The sequence below is a fragment of the Nerophis ophidion genome, linkage group LG27 (assembly GCF_033978795.1).
Source record: "Nerophis ophidion isolate RoL-2023_Sa linkage group LG27, RoL_Noph_v1.0, whole genome shotgun sequence".
NCBI lineage: Eukaryota > Metazoa > Chordata > Actinopteri > Syngnathiformes > Syngnathidae > Nerophis > Nerophis ophidion.
The window spans coordinates 17,673,339-17,686,779 of NC_084637.1; the positions used below are offsets into that span (position 1 = coordinate 17,673,339).

The 13,441-nt window shown below is 46.5% G+C and overlaps 3 non-coding genes across 3 annotated transcripts; all 3 read left to right on the forward strand.

Moving 5' to 3' along the window:
• Nucleotides 1-302: 302 nt before the first annotated feature.
• On the forward strand, nt 303-374 carry trnad-guc (transfer RNA aspartic acid (anticodon GUC)). Its single transcript has one exon. It is a non-coding gene; the product is annotated as a tRNA-Asp (tRNA).
• A 4,867-nt stretch (nt 375-5,241) lies between these two features.
• Nucleotides 5,242-5,313, forward strand: trnae-cuc (transfer RNA glutamic acid (anticodon CUC)). The gene has a single exon. It is a non-coding gene; the product is annotated as a tRNA-Glu (tRNA).
• Nucleotides 5,314-12,700: 7,387 nt separating this feature from the next.
• trnal-uag (transfer RNA leucine (anticodon UAG)) lies at nt 12,701-12,782 on the forward strand. The gene has a single exon. It is a non-coding gene; the product is annotated as a tRNA-Leu (tRNA).
• The last annotated feature ends 659 nt before the right edge of the window (nt 12,783-13,441 follow it).

A 13,441-nucleotide genomic window follows, 5' to 3' on the forward strand; every position in this document is an offset into this window, starting at 1 on the left:
TTCCAAAACATTCCAAATGAGGACCAAGATTGGTCTTACTGTTTTGGTCAGGAATGATACAAATGTGTTACAAGAATAGAAATGGCAGTGGTGGGATGTGAACCCACACCTCCTGAGAGACTGGAGCCTAAATCCAGCACCATAGACCACCCGGCCACACAACCGTCATATAGATGATTTAGTGTATCAATTTATCTGCATTATGAGACGGCAAACGTATGACATGGCACTGCTGTGGTTGTGGCGTGGCAGGGATAAGCCTGGATCGTTGGTTGTTCTTTAAAAAACCGTGGTTAGTGCAGTCCTTGTTAGTGTAGTGGACAGTATGTCCGCCTGTCACGCGGAAGACCAGGGTTCGATTCCCTGACGGGGAGATTGTGTTGGTTCCTCTTATTTTCATCAGTTAACATATTGTTCAACTTTGAGCAGTGACCATAGTTTCCATCCCATCCATCCATTTTCTACCGCTTATTCCCTTTGGGGTCGCGGGCGGCGCTGGTGCTTATCTCAGTTACAATAGGGCGGAAATCGGTGTACTCACTGGACAAGTCACCACCTGATCTCAGGGCCGACCATAGTTTCATCTCTGAAAATTGTGATGCGTGGAGCTGGAGATACTGCACAGTCCTACAGATATGGTAGTACTTTACTACCGTTTGAGCATTCATAGAAATCAGGATACATAACAAGTTTTCGGAACGGAAAAATTGTGTATTAGAGTCAGTGACCAAGAATATATGTCAAATAATATATGTAAAAGATTAGAAGGCATTTGAATGTCTTTTTACTGACAAATTTGTCAGCATTTAATCTTTTAAAGTGCACAGTGTCGGTACCTCTACTGTTGGAAGTCCAGTTTTGCGGAAAAAACAAACACCTCTACTTTGGGGTGCCTTAGTACTATTTGACAAGGACAAATCCTTCTTGTCTCAGAAAACAAGCAAGTTTCACACCAGGAAAACATAAGCGATGGTATTTTAATCCACGCCCCCATTAAGGTAGGCTTGCCAATAGAGTTAGCAGAGTGGCGCAGCGGAAGCTTGTTGGGCCCATAACCCAAAGGTTGATAGATGAAAACTATCCTCTGCTGGCTTGCGTGTTTTATGTGGAAGATATCCGCTAGGTTCAACTTACACTCTTCGTTTTTAAGACCCATTGTTCAGACTTCCACGCTGAAGAAAAGTTGAACAAATTTCCAGTTACCTTTTTTGAAAATGTCAATGTTAATGACTTGCAACCCCTTCACCCCTGCCCTGGTTGTGTTCTTTTTGATCACATTCCTAGTGTAAAGAACTCCAAAGTTAATGCTTTGGCCTGATTTCCACAAGTTTTCCAAAGCATTCCAATTGAGGACCAAGCTTGGTATTACTGCTTTGATCAGGAAAGATACAAGTGTTTTGCAATAATAGAAATGGCAGCGGTGGGATTTGAACCCACACCTCCTGAGAGACTCGAGATTAAATCCAGCACCTTAGACCACTCGGCCACACAACCGTCACATAGGTCTTTTAGATAATCAATTTATCAGCTTTATGGGACGGCAAACATATGACATGGCACCGCTGTGGTTACTGCGTGGCAGGGATAAGCCTGGATCGTTGGTTTGTCTTTAGAAAACACAGGACAGCACAATCCTCGTTAGTATAGTGGACAGTATCTCCGCCTGTCACGCGAAATTCCAGGTTTCGCTTCCCTGATGGGGAGATTGTTTTGGTTCCTCTTATTTTCATCAGTTAACATATTGTTCAACCTTAAGCAGTGACCACAATATCCCTGTCTGAAAATTGTAATGCGTGGACATGGAGATACAGCACAGTCCTACAGATATGGTAGTACTTTACTACCGTTTGAGCATTCCTCGAAATCAGGATGCATAACAAGTTTTCAAAAAGGAAAAATTTTGTATTAGTCAGTGACTCAAATTCAGTATTGCGGAATAAGTTGAAACCAAGAATATATATAAAAGATTAGAAGGCATTCGAACGTATTTTTATAGAAAACTTTGTCGGCATTTAATCTTTTTAAGGCCAGTTCTGCGGGAGAAACAAACGCCTCTACTTTGGGGTGCCTTAGTACTATTTGACAAGGACAAATTCTTTTCGTCTCACAAGACAAGCAAGTTTCTCACCAGGAAAACATAAGGGATGGTCTTTCAATCCACTCCTCCATAAAGATAGGACTGCAAATACAGTTAGCAGAGTGGCGCAGCGGAGGTGTGCTGGACTCATAACCCAGAGGTCGATAGATCAAAACTATCCTCTGCTATCTTGCGTGTTTTATGTGAAAGATATCCGCTAGGTTCCACTTACACTCTTCGGTTTCACGACATAATAAGAACACCCATTGTTCAGACTTCCACGCTGAAGAACAGTTGAACAAATTTCCCGTTACCTTTTTTGAAAATGTCAATGTTAACAATTTGCATCCAATGACCATAAACATGAGAATTGTGGACATAAATTAAAAATTGACTGTTCCCAGACTGGTTTGACAGTGCTTCCCTGACCGGGAAACGAGCCCAAGCTGCGGCTGTGAGAGCACTGAATCCTAGCCACTAGACCACCAGAGAGCTGACAACCTACCTAGACTCTTGCATCCTGGCTGCTTTTTTGACGGATGCACGAAGCACCCATACCATGTCAGTTGTACAAAGTCTGAAATGTGGTTTGCAAAGGTCATTGGTTGAAGTCTTTGAGCGGGAACTTTTGTGTCTTAGGAAACTGCTGCAGGAATATGGACTTGGACGTGGAAAACGCATACAACTCTAACAAGAGTGAACAGAGGTTATTTTCTTATGTCCTCTATTGACTCCTTGGTGTAGTCCGTGTTGAGGGTGAGGTTGGTGTTGCCACACAATGTCACCAGAAAGGCTATTTCCCTCCTGCAAGTCGCTCCGTGCCGACCGTAGGTGGGTAGTAACGCGCTACATTTACTCCGTTACATCTTCTTGAGTAACTTTTGGGAAAAATTGTAATTCTAAGAGTAGTTTTAATGCAACACTAATAACAAAGTTGTATACTTTTTCCACATCCATGTCCATATTCCTGCAGCAGTTTCCCAAGACACAAAAGTTCCCGCTCAAAGACTTCAACCAATGACCTTTGCAAACCACATTTCAGACTTTGTACAAATGGCATGGTATGGGTGCTTTCTGCATCCGTCAAAAAAGCAGCCAGGAGGAAAGTGTCTAGGGGAGTTATTAGCTCCCTGGTGGACTAGTGGCTAAGATTCGGTGCTTTCACCGCCGCAGCCCGGGTTCGATTCCCGGTCAGGGAAGCGCTGTCTACTCAGTCTGGGAGCGCTAAATTTGTAATTTATGGCCACAATTCTCATGGTCATGCTCATTGTTTGCAAGTCATTAACATTGACATTTTCAAAAAAGGTAACAGGCAATTTGTTCAACTGTTCTTCAGCGTAGAAGTCTGAACAATGGGTGTTTGTGCAGCCCTTTTTGGCACTTGTGATTTAGGGCTACATAAGTAAACATTGATTGATTGATTGATTTTATCATGTCGTGAAACCGAAGAATATAAGTGGAACCTAGCGGATATCTTCCGCATAAAACACGCAAGCTAGAAGAGGATAGTTTCAAACTATCAACCTCTGGATTATGGGCCCAGTGGGCTTCCACTGCGCCACTCTGCTAACTGTATGCAGTCCTAGCTTTATGGAAGCGTGGATTGAAATACCATCGCTTATGTTTTCCTGGTTAGAAACTTGCTTGTTTTCTGAGATAAAAAGAATTTGTCCATGTCAAATAGTACTAAGGCACCCCAAAGTACAGGCGTTTGTTTCTTCCACAGAACTGGACTTCCAACAGTTGAGGTATCGAAAAATTTGTCAGTAAAAATACATTCAAATGCCTTCTACTATTTTACATATATGCTTGATTTCAACTTAATCCGCAATACTGAATTTGAGTCACTGACTCTAATACACAATGTTTCCTTTTTGAAAACCTGTTATGCATCGTGATTTCGAGGAATGCTCAAACGGTAGTAAAGTACTACCATATCTGTAGGACTGTGCAGTATCTCCAGGTCCACGCATCACAATTTTCAGAGAGGAATACTGTGGTCACTGCTCAAGGTTAAACAATATGTTAACTGATGAAAATAAGAGGAACCAAGAAAAACTCCTCATCAGAGAATCAAATCCCAATCTTCCACGTGACAGGCAGAGTTACTGTCCACTATACTAACAAGGACTGCTCTAACCACGGTTTTTTAAAGAACAACCAACGATCCAGGCTTATCCCTGCCACGCCACAACCACAGCGGTGCCATGTCATACGTTTGCCGTCTCATAATGCCGATAAATTGATTCCCTAAATCATCTATAAGACGGTTGTGTGGCCGGGTGGTCTAAGGTGCTGGATTTAGGCTCCAGTCTCTCAGGAGGCGTGGGTTCACATCCCACCACTGCCATTTCTATTCTTGTAACACATTTGTATCATTCCTGACCAGAACAGTAAGACCAATCTTGGTCCTCATTTGGAATGTTTTGGAAAACTTGTGGAAATCAGGCCAAAACATTAGCTTTGGAATTCTTTACGCTAGGAATGTCATCAAAAGAACAAAGTAGGAGTGAGGATGTGTGCAGCAGTCCAAATACAACACAAAATGAGTGACCGTGTAAATATGCAATGTTCTATCAACCTATATCATTTTGTACGTATGCAGATAACAAAAGCTATTGGTCTGAGTTTTCCCACACAGTTTTAAGGATGAAGGATCAATTATTCAATTAAGCAAAGGACAGTTTTGTTTCATTGACTTGGTATGGCTAAAAGGTGGACATGTATGCTTTTGTCAACCTGTCGTTTGAAGATCTGCGCCCCTACCTTAGACACCCAGACCAGTTGTATTTTTTCCTGTATTCGGATCACACCACAGTGATAGCATGTATCGCTGGTCGGCACGGAGTGACTTGCAGGAGGGAAATAGCCTTTCGGGTGACATTGTGTAGAAACTCCAAACTCACCCTCAACACTGACTACAGCAAGGACTCAATAGAGGACATGAGAAAAGAATGTCGGTTCGCTATTGTTAGAGTTGTATACTTTTTCCAAGTCCATATTCCTGCAGCAGTTTCCTAAGACACAAAAGTTCCCGCTCAAAGAATACAAACAATGACCTTTGCAAACCACATTTCAGACTTTTTACAACTGACATGGTGTGGGTGCTTCGTGCATCCGTCAAAAAAGAAGCCAGGAGGAAAGTGTCTAGTTTGATTGTCAGCTCCCTGGTGGTCTAGTGGCTAGGATTCGGCGCTCTCACCGCCGCGGCCCGGGTTCGATTCCCGGTCAGGGAAACTTTATCTAACCAGTCTGGGAGCAGTCAATTTGTAATTTATGTCTACAATTCGCATAATTTTGTTCAATGCATGAAAATCATTAACATTGACATTTTCAAAAAAGTTAACCAGAAATTTGTTCAACTGTTCTTCAGCACGCTTCCGCTGCGCCACTCTGCTAACTGTAATCCTAGCTTTATGGAGGCGTGGATTGAAAGACCATCCCCTATGTTTTGTTGGTGAGAAACTTGCTTGTTTTCTGAGACAAAAAAACTTTGTCCTTGTCAAATAGTACTAAGGCACCCCAAAGTAGAGGCGTTTGTTTCTTCCGCAGAATTGGACTTCCAAGAGTAGAGGAACCGACACTGTGGACTTAAAAAGATTAAATGTCGACAAATTTGTCAGTAAAAATATGTTCAAATGGCTTCTAATCTTTTACATATATTCTTGGTTTCAGCTTAATGCGCAATACTGAATATGAGTCACTGACTCTAATACACAATTTTTCCTTTTTGAAAACTTGCTATGCATCCTGATTTCGAAGAATGCTCAAACGGTAGTAAAGTACTACCATATCTGTAGGACTGTGCAGTATCTCCAGGTCCACGCATTATAATTTTCAGAGAGGGATACTGTGGTCACTTCTCAAGGTTGAACAATATGTTAACTGATGAAAATAAGAGGAACCAAGACAATCTCCCCATCAGGGAATCGAACCCTGGTCTTCTGCAAGACAGGCAGAGATACTGTCCTTTATACTAAAGAGGACTGTGATGTCCTGTGTTTTCTAAAGCACAACCAACGATCCAGGGTTATCCCTGCCACACCACAACCACAGCGATGCCATGTCATACGTTTGCCGTCTCATAATGCCGATATATTGTTTCTCTAAAATATTTATGTGACAGTTGTGTGGCCGAGTGGTCTAAGGGACTGGATTTAGGCTCCAATATCGCAGAAGCAGTGGGTTCAAATCCCACCACTGACATTTCTATTCTTGTAACACACTTGTATCTTTCCTGACCAAAGCAGTAAGACCAAGCTTGGTCCTCATTTGGAATGCTTTGGAAAACTTGTGGAAATCAGGCCAAAACATTAGCTTTGGAGTTATTAACGCTAGGAATGTGATCAAAAAGAACACAAACAGGGATGAGGATGTGTACAGCAGTCCAAATACAACACAAAATGAGTGACAGTGTAAATATGCCATGTTCTATCAACCTATATCATTTTGTACGTATGGAAATTACAAAGGCTTTTTAATCTTACTTTTCCCCACAGTTTTAAGGATGAAAGATTAATTATTCAATATAGCAAAGGACAGTTTTGTTTCCATTACTTGGTAGCTCCAAGACCTTAATGAAGAAGACATATCGAGGACCCAGATTCCCCTCGCCCGGACGCGGTTCACTGGGGCCCCCCTCTGGAGCCAGGCCCGGAGGCGGGGCACAATGTCGAGCGCCTGGTGGCCGGGCCTGTTCCCATGGAGCCCAGCCGGGCACTGCACAAAGAGGCAACGTGGGTCCCCCTCCAATGGGCTCACCACCCATAGCAGGGGCCATAGAGGTCAGGTGCGAAGTGAGCTGGGCTGCAGCCGAAGGCAGGGCACTTGGCGGTCCGATCCTCAGCTATATAAGCTAGCTCTTGGGACATGGAACGTCACCTCACTGGGGCGGAAGGAGCTTGAACTAGTGCGCGAAGTAGAGAAATTCCGGCTGGATGTAGTCGGACTCACTTCGATGCACAGCAAGGGCCCTGGAACCACTTCTCTCGAGAGGGGCTGGACACTCTTCCACTCTGGCGTTGCCGGCAGTGAGAGGCGACGGCCTGGGGTGGCAATTCTCGTAACCTCCCGGCTCAAAGCCTGCACGTTGGAGTTCAACCCGATGGATGAAAGGGTAGCCTCCCTCCACCTTCGGGTGGGGGAACGGGTCCTGACTGTTATTTGTGCTTACGCACCAAACAACAGTTCAGAGTACCAACCCTTTTTGGGTACACTCGAGGGAGTACTGGAAAAATGCTCCCTCGTGTGTTTCCCTTGTTTTGCTGGGGGACTTCAACGCTCATGTTGGCAAAGACAGTTAAACCTGGAGAGACGTTATGGGAAGAATGGTCGTCCGCATCTGAATCCAAGTGACGTTTTGTTATTGGACTTTTGTGTTCGTCACAGTTTGTCCATAACAAACACCATGTTAAAACATAAGGGTGTCCATATGTGCACTTGGTACCAGGACACCCTAGGCCGCAGTTCCATCATCGACTTTGTGGTTGTGACATCGGATTTGCGGCCTCACGTTTTGGACACTCGGGTGAAGAGAGGGCCAGAGCTTTCTACCGATCACCACCTGGTGGCGAGTTGGCTGCGACTGTGGGGGAGGATGCCGGACAGACCTGGCAGGCCCAAACGCATTGTGAGGGTTTGCTGGGAACGTCTGGCAGAGTCTCCTGTCACAGAAATTTTATATTCCCACCTCCGAAAGACCTTTGAACATGTCACGAGGGAGGTGCTGGACATTGAGTCTATTGTCGAGGCGGCTGATTGGAGCTGTGACCACAAGGTAGTTGGTGCCTGTCAGGACGGTAATCCTAAAACCGTTTGTGGACACCAGCGGTGAGGGATGCCGTCAAGCTGAAGGAGTCCTATCGGGTCTTTTTGGCTCATAGGACACCGGAGGCAGTGGACAGGTACCGACAGGCCAAGCGGAGTGCAGCCTCAGCAGTCGCGGAGGCAAAAACTCGGACATGGGAGGAGCTCGGGGAAGCCATGGAAAACGACTTCCGGACGGCTTCGAAGCGATTCTGGACCATTACCCGCCGCCTTAGGAAGGGGAAGCAGTGCACTATCAACACCGTGTATGGTGCGGATGGTGTTCCGCTGACCTTGACTGCGGATGTTGTGGCTAGCTGGAAGGAATACTTTGAAGCCTTCCTCAATCCCACCAACACGTCTTCCTATGAGTAAGCAGTCCTGGGGAATCTGTGGTGGGCTCTCCTATTTCTGGGGCTGAGGTTGCTGAGGTAGTTAAAAAGCTTTTCAGAGGCATGGCCCCAGGGTGGATGAGGACCGTCCGGAGTTCCTTAAGGCTCTGGATGCTGTGGGTCTGTCTTGGTTGACAATACTCTACAGCATCGCGTGGACATCAGGGGCGGTACCTGTGGATTGGCAGACCGTGGTGGTGGTCCCTCTCTTTAAGAAGGGGGACCGGAGGGTGTGTTCCAACTATCGTGGGATCACACTCTTCAGACTTCCCGGTAATGTCTATTCGGGCTACTGTTAGAATAATGATGTATATATTATCACACTAACTTTAGTATGCTTAAAGTTTGTTGCTTTAGTTCTCAACTATTGTGCTCAAGTTGGACTTTTTCTATTCTATGCAAGGACAAAACTTCTTGTCTGAAGGGTGGCCTCAGCCACAGATGTTAACTTTGTTTTGGCCCGCTGGTAGCCAATGACTTCAGGGACCTCAGCAGGGATGGGATGACAGCACGCAGGCGAGACAGAGACTTCAAGGATCTCGACGAAGATAAGATGACAACACGCAGACGAAGCAGAGACAAGGCGAAATCACATTCCATCACGTACTATGCGTCCTGGACCTGCTTTGCATAATACATGTGACCCAATAAAGTGATGTTGACTATGGAACTCTAACCAAAAAGAGGAACGCGGAAACTGGACCTTAGAGCATGGGGCAAGACTGTGACTAAGTGTGCAGTGCCCGCGTTCTCCTCATGAGCCCTATTTAACTCTGTGTCTGCTTGGTTCCTTGCTTCTTGTCTGATTAATAGATGTCATCAGTGTTTGAACCTGACATCTTCTTGGTCCTTCGAGCCGGATTCCAACACGTCTGACGATTACAGCCGGGTGAGTAAAATCAGAAGACCATGGCACCCATATCTCCCATTTGAGGAGCTGATTTTCCTCACTCCGGGCTGCGATCGGACGACTGACGGGAAACTGAGGACAAGAGGAAGGAACGCAGATTTCATTAAGTACGATTTGAATTACAAAGGAAAAATAGCCTGTGATTGAGGCTTACAACGCCTAGAAAAAGAAAAAAGCGACGCATAGAAAAAAGCGTGTAACCGAGGGTTACGACACATAGACAAAGGGTGTGACTAAGGGTTACGACGCAAAAACAAACCCTGTGAATCCTAGGCTCTAACAGGTAAAAAGGCCTAAGAATCAGAAAGAAGAATGAAAATTTTGTAAGATTCAATATTGAAAATAAGCCAAATTAGGGACCACGGAGTCCACGTAAAAACCGACAATTCTCAAACAGAAAAAGCCATAGGACGACTGAGTCCGCAGGACCTAAAAAATAGAGTAGAAGGAGTGTGAAAGGTGTGAACGTGACAGTGTGTGGGAGTGATTGCCACTAAGCTATCAATCCATATTAAAGTTGTGACAAGTAAATAGTGGGTTATTGTGGAAGCATTATTCAAGACACCTCCACTGTGGAACAATCTCAAGTAGAATCGACGTGTACCACAATAATAAATTAAACCACTATCTTAAAACAAAGACAAAAGTAATCATTAAAAGAGCGGCCCGGTAGGGGACGACGGATTACTCCAAATTCTCAAAATGGAAAGAGGGACACAACGAAACGCAGATCTGATGTGGTCTATTACAATCTATTTCAATCAAAATAGAAGACAACAACAACAGCAGCGGTTACACCCTACTGCTTGTTGGCGTTGTGGCAGAGAAGGACATTTTGCAAGAAACTGTCCTGCGAAAAAAAAAAAAAAAAAAAATTAACAAAGTAACTCAGCATGACTGTTAAAAGACGACATTATCAAATTATGACCAATTAGTCATGTTGTCAGCGTATGCCATTGGTGGTAAGATCACTGCAAAAGTGTTTGTTTGTTTGTTAGTGTGTGTTTAAGTGTGTATCTTTCCAGGTACAAATTGTGTAAAAACCACAGATGTCATGTCTGATCAGTATTTTGTGTGACCGTGCTGGTTCTAGAAGCTAAGCAGTGTCTGGCCTGGTTAGTACTTGGATGGGAGACGGCTTAGGAATACAAGGTGCTGTTTGACCTTTGGACTCTTTAAGTTCCTTTTTTTTCTCACTCTGTTTTGTCACCTTGACGACCAATCAGTTCACCCTTCATGTCTCACACCTGCTTTCAATCACCACATCTCTATTTAAGCTTGTCATTTTATGTTGGTCGTCCTGGTGTCATTGTGTTTCTGTTCATGCTTTGTCCATGCCAGTTTTTTCATGCCAAAGTCCTTGCTACTCTTGTACAACCATAGTAAGTGTTATTTGCATTATGTTCATAGTTTGTTAAAGTGTTAGTTTTGTCTCTTTTCCCAAGTTGTGCCTCCGCAGCGAGTGCTTTTTGTTTGTACCTTCTGTTAGTTAAAATTAAATCATGTTTTTACCTGAACGCCATGTTTTGAGTAGTCTGTCTGCCTTCCTGGGAGAACGACCCGGCAGCAAGCTGCGACCCCCCCCCCCCCCCAACCTGACAGAATGACACCGGCATTCAGTTCCCCCGCGACAGACATTAAGGTAATAGACCAAGAATTTTTTTTTCCTGTTAATTTTGTCTACCAGCCGGCACCAAAGGACTTTTTTGCCAGAATCAGACACTTCCAGAACATTTTTTCACAGAAACGCTCACCAGGACTGTCCTTTCCCCCCAAGACTCAAGCCCTGCCCCAGTCACAAAAGGTTTCCTTTTATCCGCCCACACAACCCCAGGTGGGGGATAAAGAAGTATTTGGACAATTCAAAGGGGAGGATTCTGCCCTCCTCCTCACCGCCCTCCCCCCAACCCAAAAGACTGTTCCATGTCACGGTGGGAGTGTCTGGGGGCCACTCCTTGAGGGGGGGGCTGGAGCTGGGAGATTGTGGGTTGGTTCTGCCCGGTGCGGTTCCAAGCCACAGCGACCATCACGTCCCCCACCTCCAGTTTTTCGGCCGGTTAAGCCGCAGCTTCCAGCGAGGCCACCTCTTCCAGCTCCAAGATCAAGTCCACGTCCAGCTCCAAGATCAAGTCCACGTCCAGCTCCAAGATCAAGTCCACGTCCAGCTCCAAGATCAAGTCCACGCCCAGCTCCAAGACCAAGTCCACGCCCAGCTCCAAGACCAAGTCCACGCCCAGCTCCAAGACCAAGTCCACGCCCAGCTCCAAGACCAAGTCCACGCCCAGCTCCAAGACCAAGTCCACGCCCAGCTCCAAGACCAAGTCCACGCCCAGCTCCAAGACCAAGTCCACGCCCAGCTCCAAGACCAAGTCCACGCCCAGCTCCAAGACCAAGTCCACGCCCAGCTCCAAGACCAAGTCCACGCCCAGCTCCAAGACCAAGTCCACGCCCAGCTCCAAGACCAAGTCCACGCCCAGCTCCAAGACCAAGTCCACGCCCAGCTCCAAGACCAAGTCCACGCCCAGCTCCAAGACCAAGTCCACGCCCAGCTCCAAGACCAAGTCCACGTCCAGCTCCAAGACCAAGTCCACGTCCAGCTCCAAGACCAAGTCCACGTCCAGCTCCAAGACCAAGTCCACGTCCAGCTCCAAGACCAAGTCCACGTCCAGCTCCAAGACCAAGTCCACGTCCAGCTCCACGTCGCCAAGCGCCGCCAGTGGCAGCTCCACGTCGCCAAGCGCCGCCAGTGGCAGCTCCACGTCGCCAAGCGCCGCCAGTGGCAGCTCCACGTCGCCAAGCGCCGCCAGTGGCAGCTCCACGTCGCCAAGCGCCGCCAGTGGCAGCTCCACGTCGCCAAGCGCCGCCAGTGGCAGTTCCACGTCGCCCAGCGCCGTCAGTGGCAGCTCCACGTCGACCGCCAGGCCCAGGCCCACGCCAAGCGCCAACGCTGTCGCCACGCCGAACTTCATCGCCTGCCACGACGACGACGCGTCCGCCTCCTTGTCGGCCATGGATGTGGCTGCTACGTGGGCGTCCACCACGCCAGGGATGCTGACATCCTTGTCGGCCACGGTTGTGGCCACTACGTGGCTGTCCGCCACGCCTGCCTCGTTGGCCACAGTTGTGGTCTCAACATGGTCGTCCGCCACGCCAAAGGAGTCAGTCACGGATATGGCCGTTCCCGGGTTGCCCACCTCGGCCCTCCACGCGTATCTTTCCTGACTGAAGCAGTAAGACCAAGCTTGGTCCTCATTTGGAATGCTTTGGAAAACTTGTGGAAATCAGGCCAAAACATTTAGTTTTGGAGTTCTTTACGCTAGGAATGTGATCAAAAAGAACACAACCAGGTGGAGATACTGTCCACTATACTAACGAGGACTGCGCTATCCTGCGTTTTCTAAACAACAACCAACGATCGAGGCGTATCTCTGCCACGCCACAACCACAGCAGTGCCATGTCATACGTTTGCCGTCTCATAATGCCGATAAATTGATTCTTTAAACCTTATGAAGGAAGGTAGTGTGGTCGAGTGGTCTAAGGCGCTGGATTTAGGCTCCAGTCTCTCAGGAGGCGTGGGTTCAAATCCCACCACTGCCATTTCTATTTCTGTAATGCACTTGTATCTTTCCTGACTAAAACAGTAAGACCAAACTTGATTCTCATTTGGAAAACCTGTGGAAATCAGGCCAAAACATTAGTTTTGGAGTTCTTTACGTTAGGAATGTGATCAAAAAGAACACAACAAGGGCAGGGGTGAGGATGTGTGCAGCAGTCCAAATACAACACAAAATGAGTGACAGTGTAAATATGCCGTGTTCTATCAACCTATGTCATTTTGTACGTATGCAGATTACAAAGGCTTTTGGAACCAAAACAACATCCCCGTCAGGGAATCAAACCCTGGTCTTCCGCGTGACAGGCGGAGATACTGTCCACTATACTAACGAGGACTGCACCATCCAGCGTTTTCTAAATAACAACCAACGATCCAGGCGTATCCCTGCCACGCCACAACCACAGCGGTGCCATGTCATACGTTTGCCTTCTCATAATGCCGATAAATTGATTCTCTAAACAGTATGTATGACGGTAGTGTGGCCGAGTGGTCTAAGGCGCTGGGCTTAGGCTCCAGTCTCTCAGGACTCGGGCGTTCAAATCCCTCCACAACCTTTTCTATTCCTGTAACGCACTTGTATCTTTCCTGACTAAAGCAGTAAGACCAAGCTTGGTCCTCATTTGGGATGCTTTGGAAAACT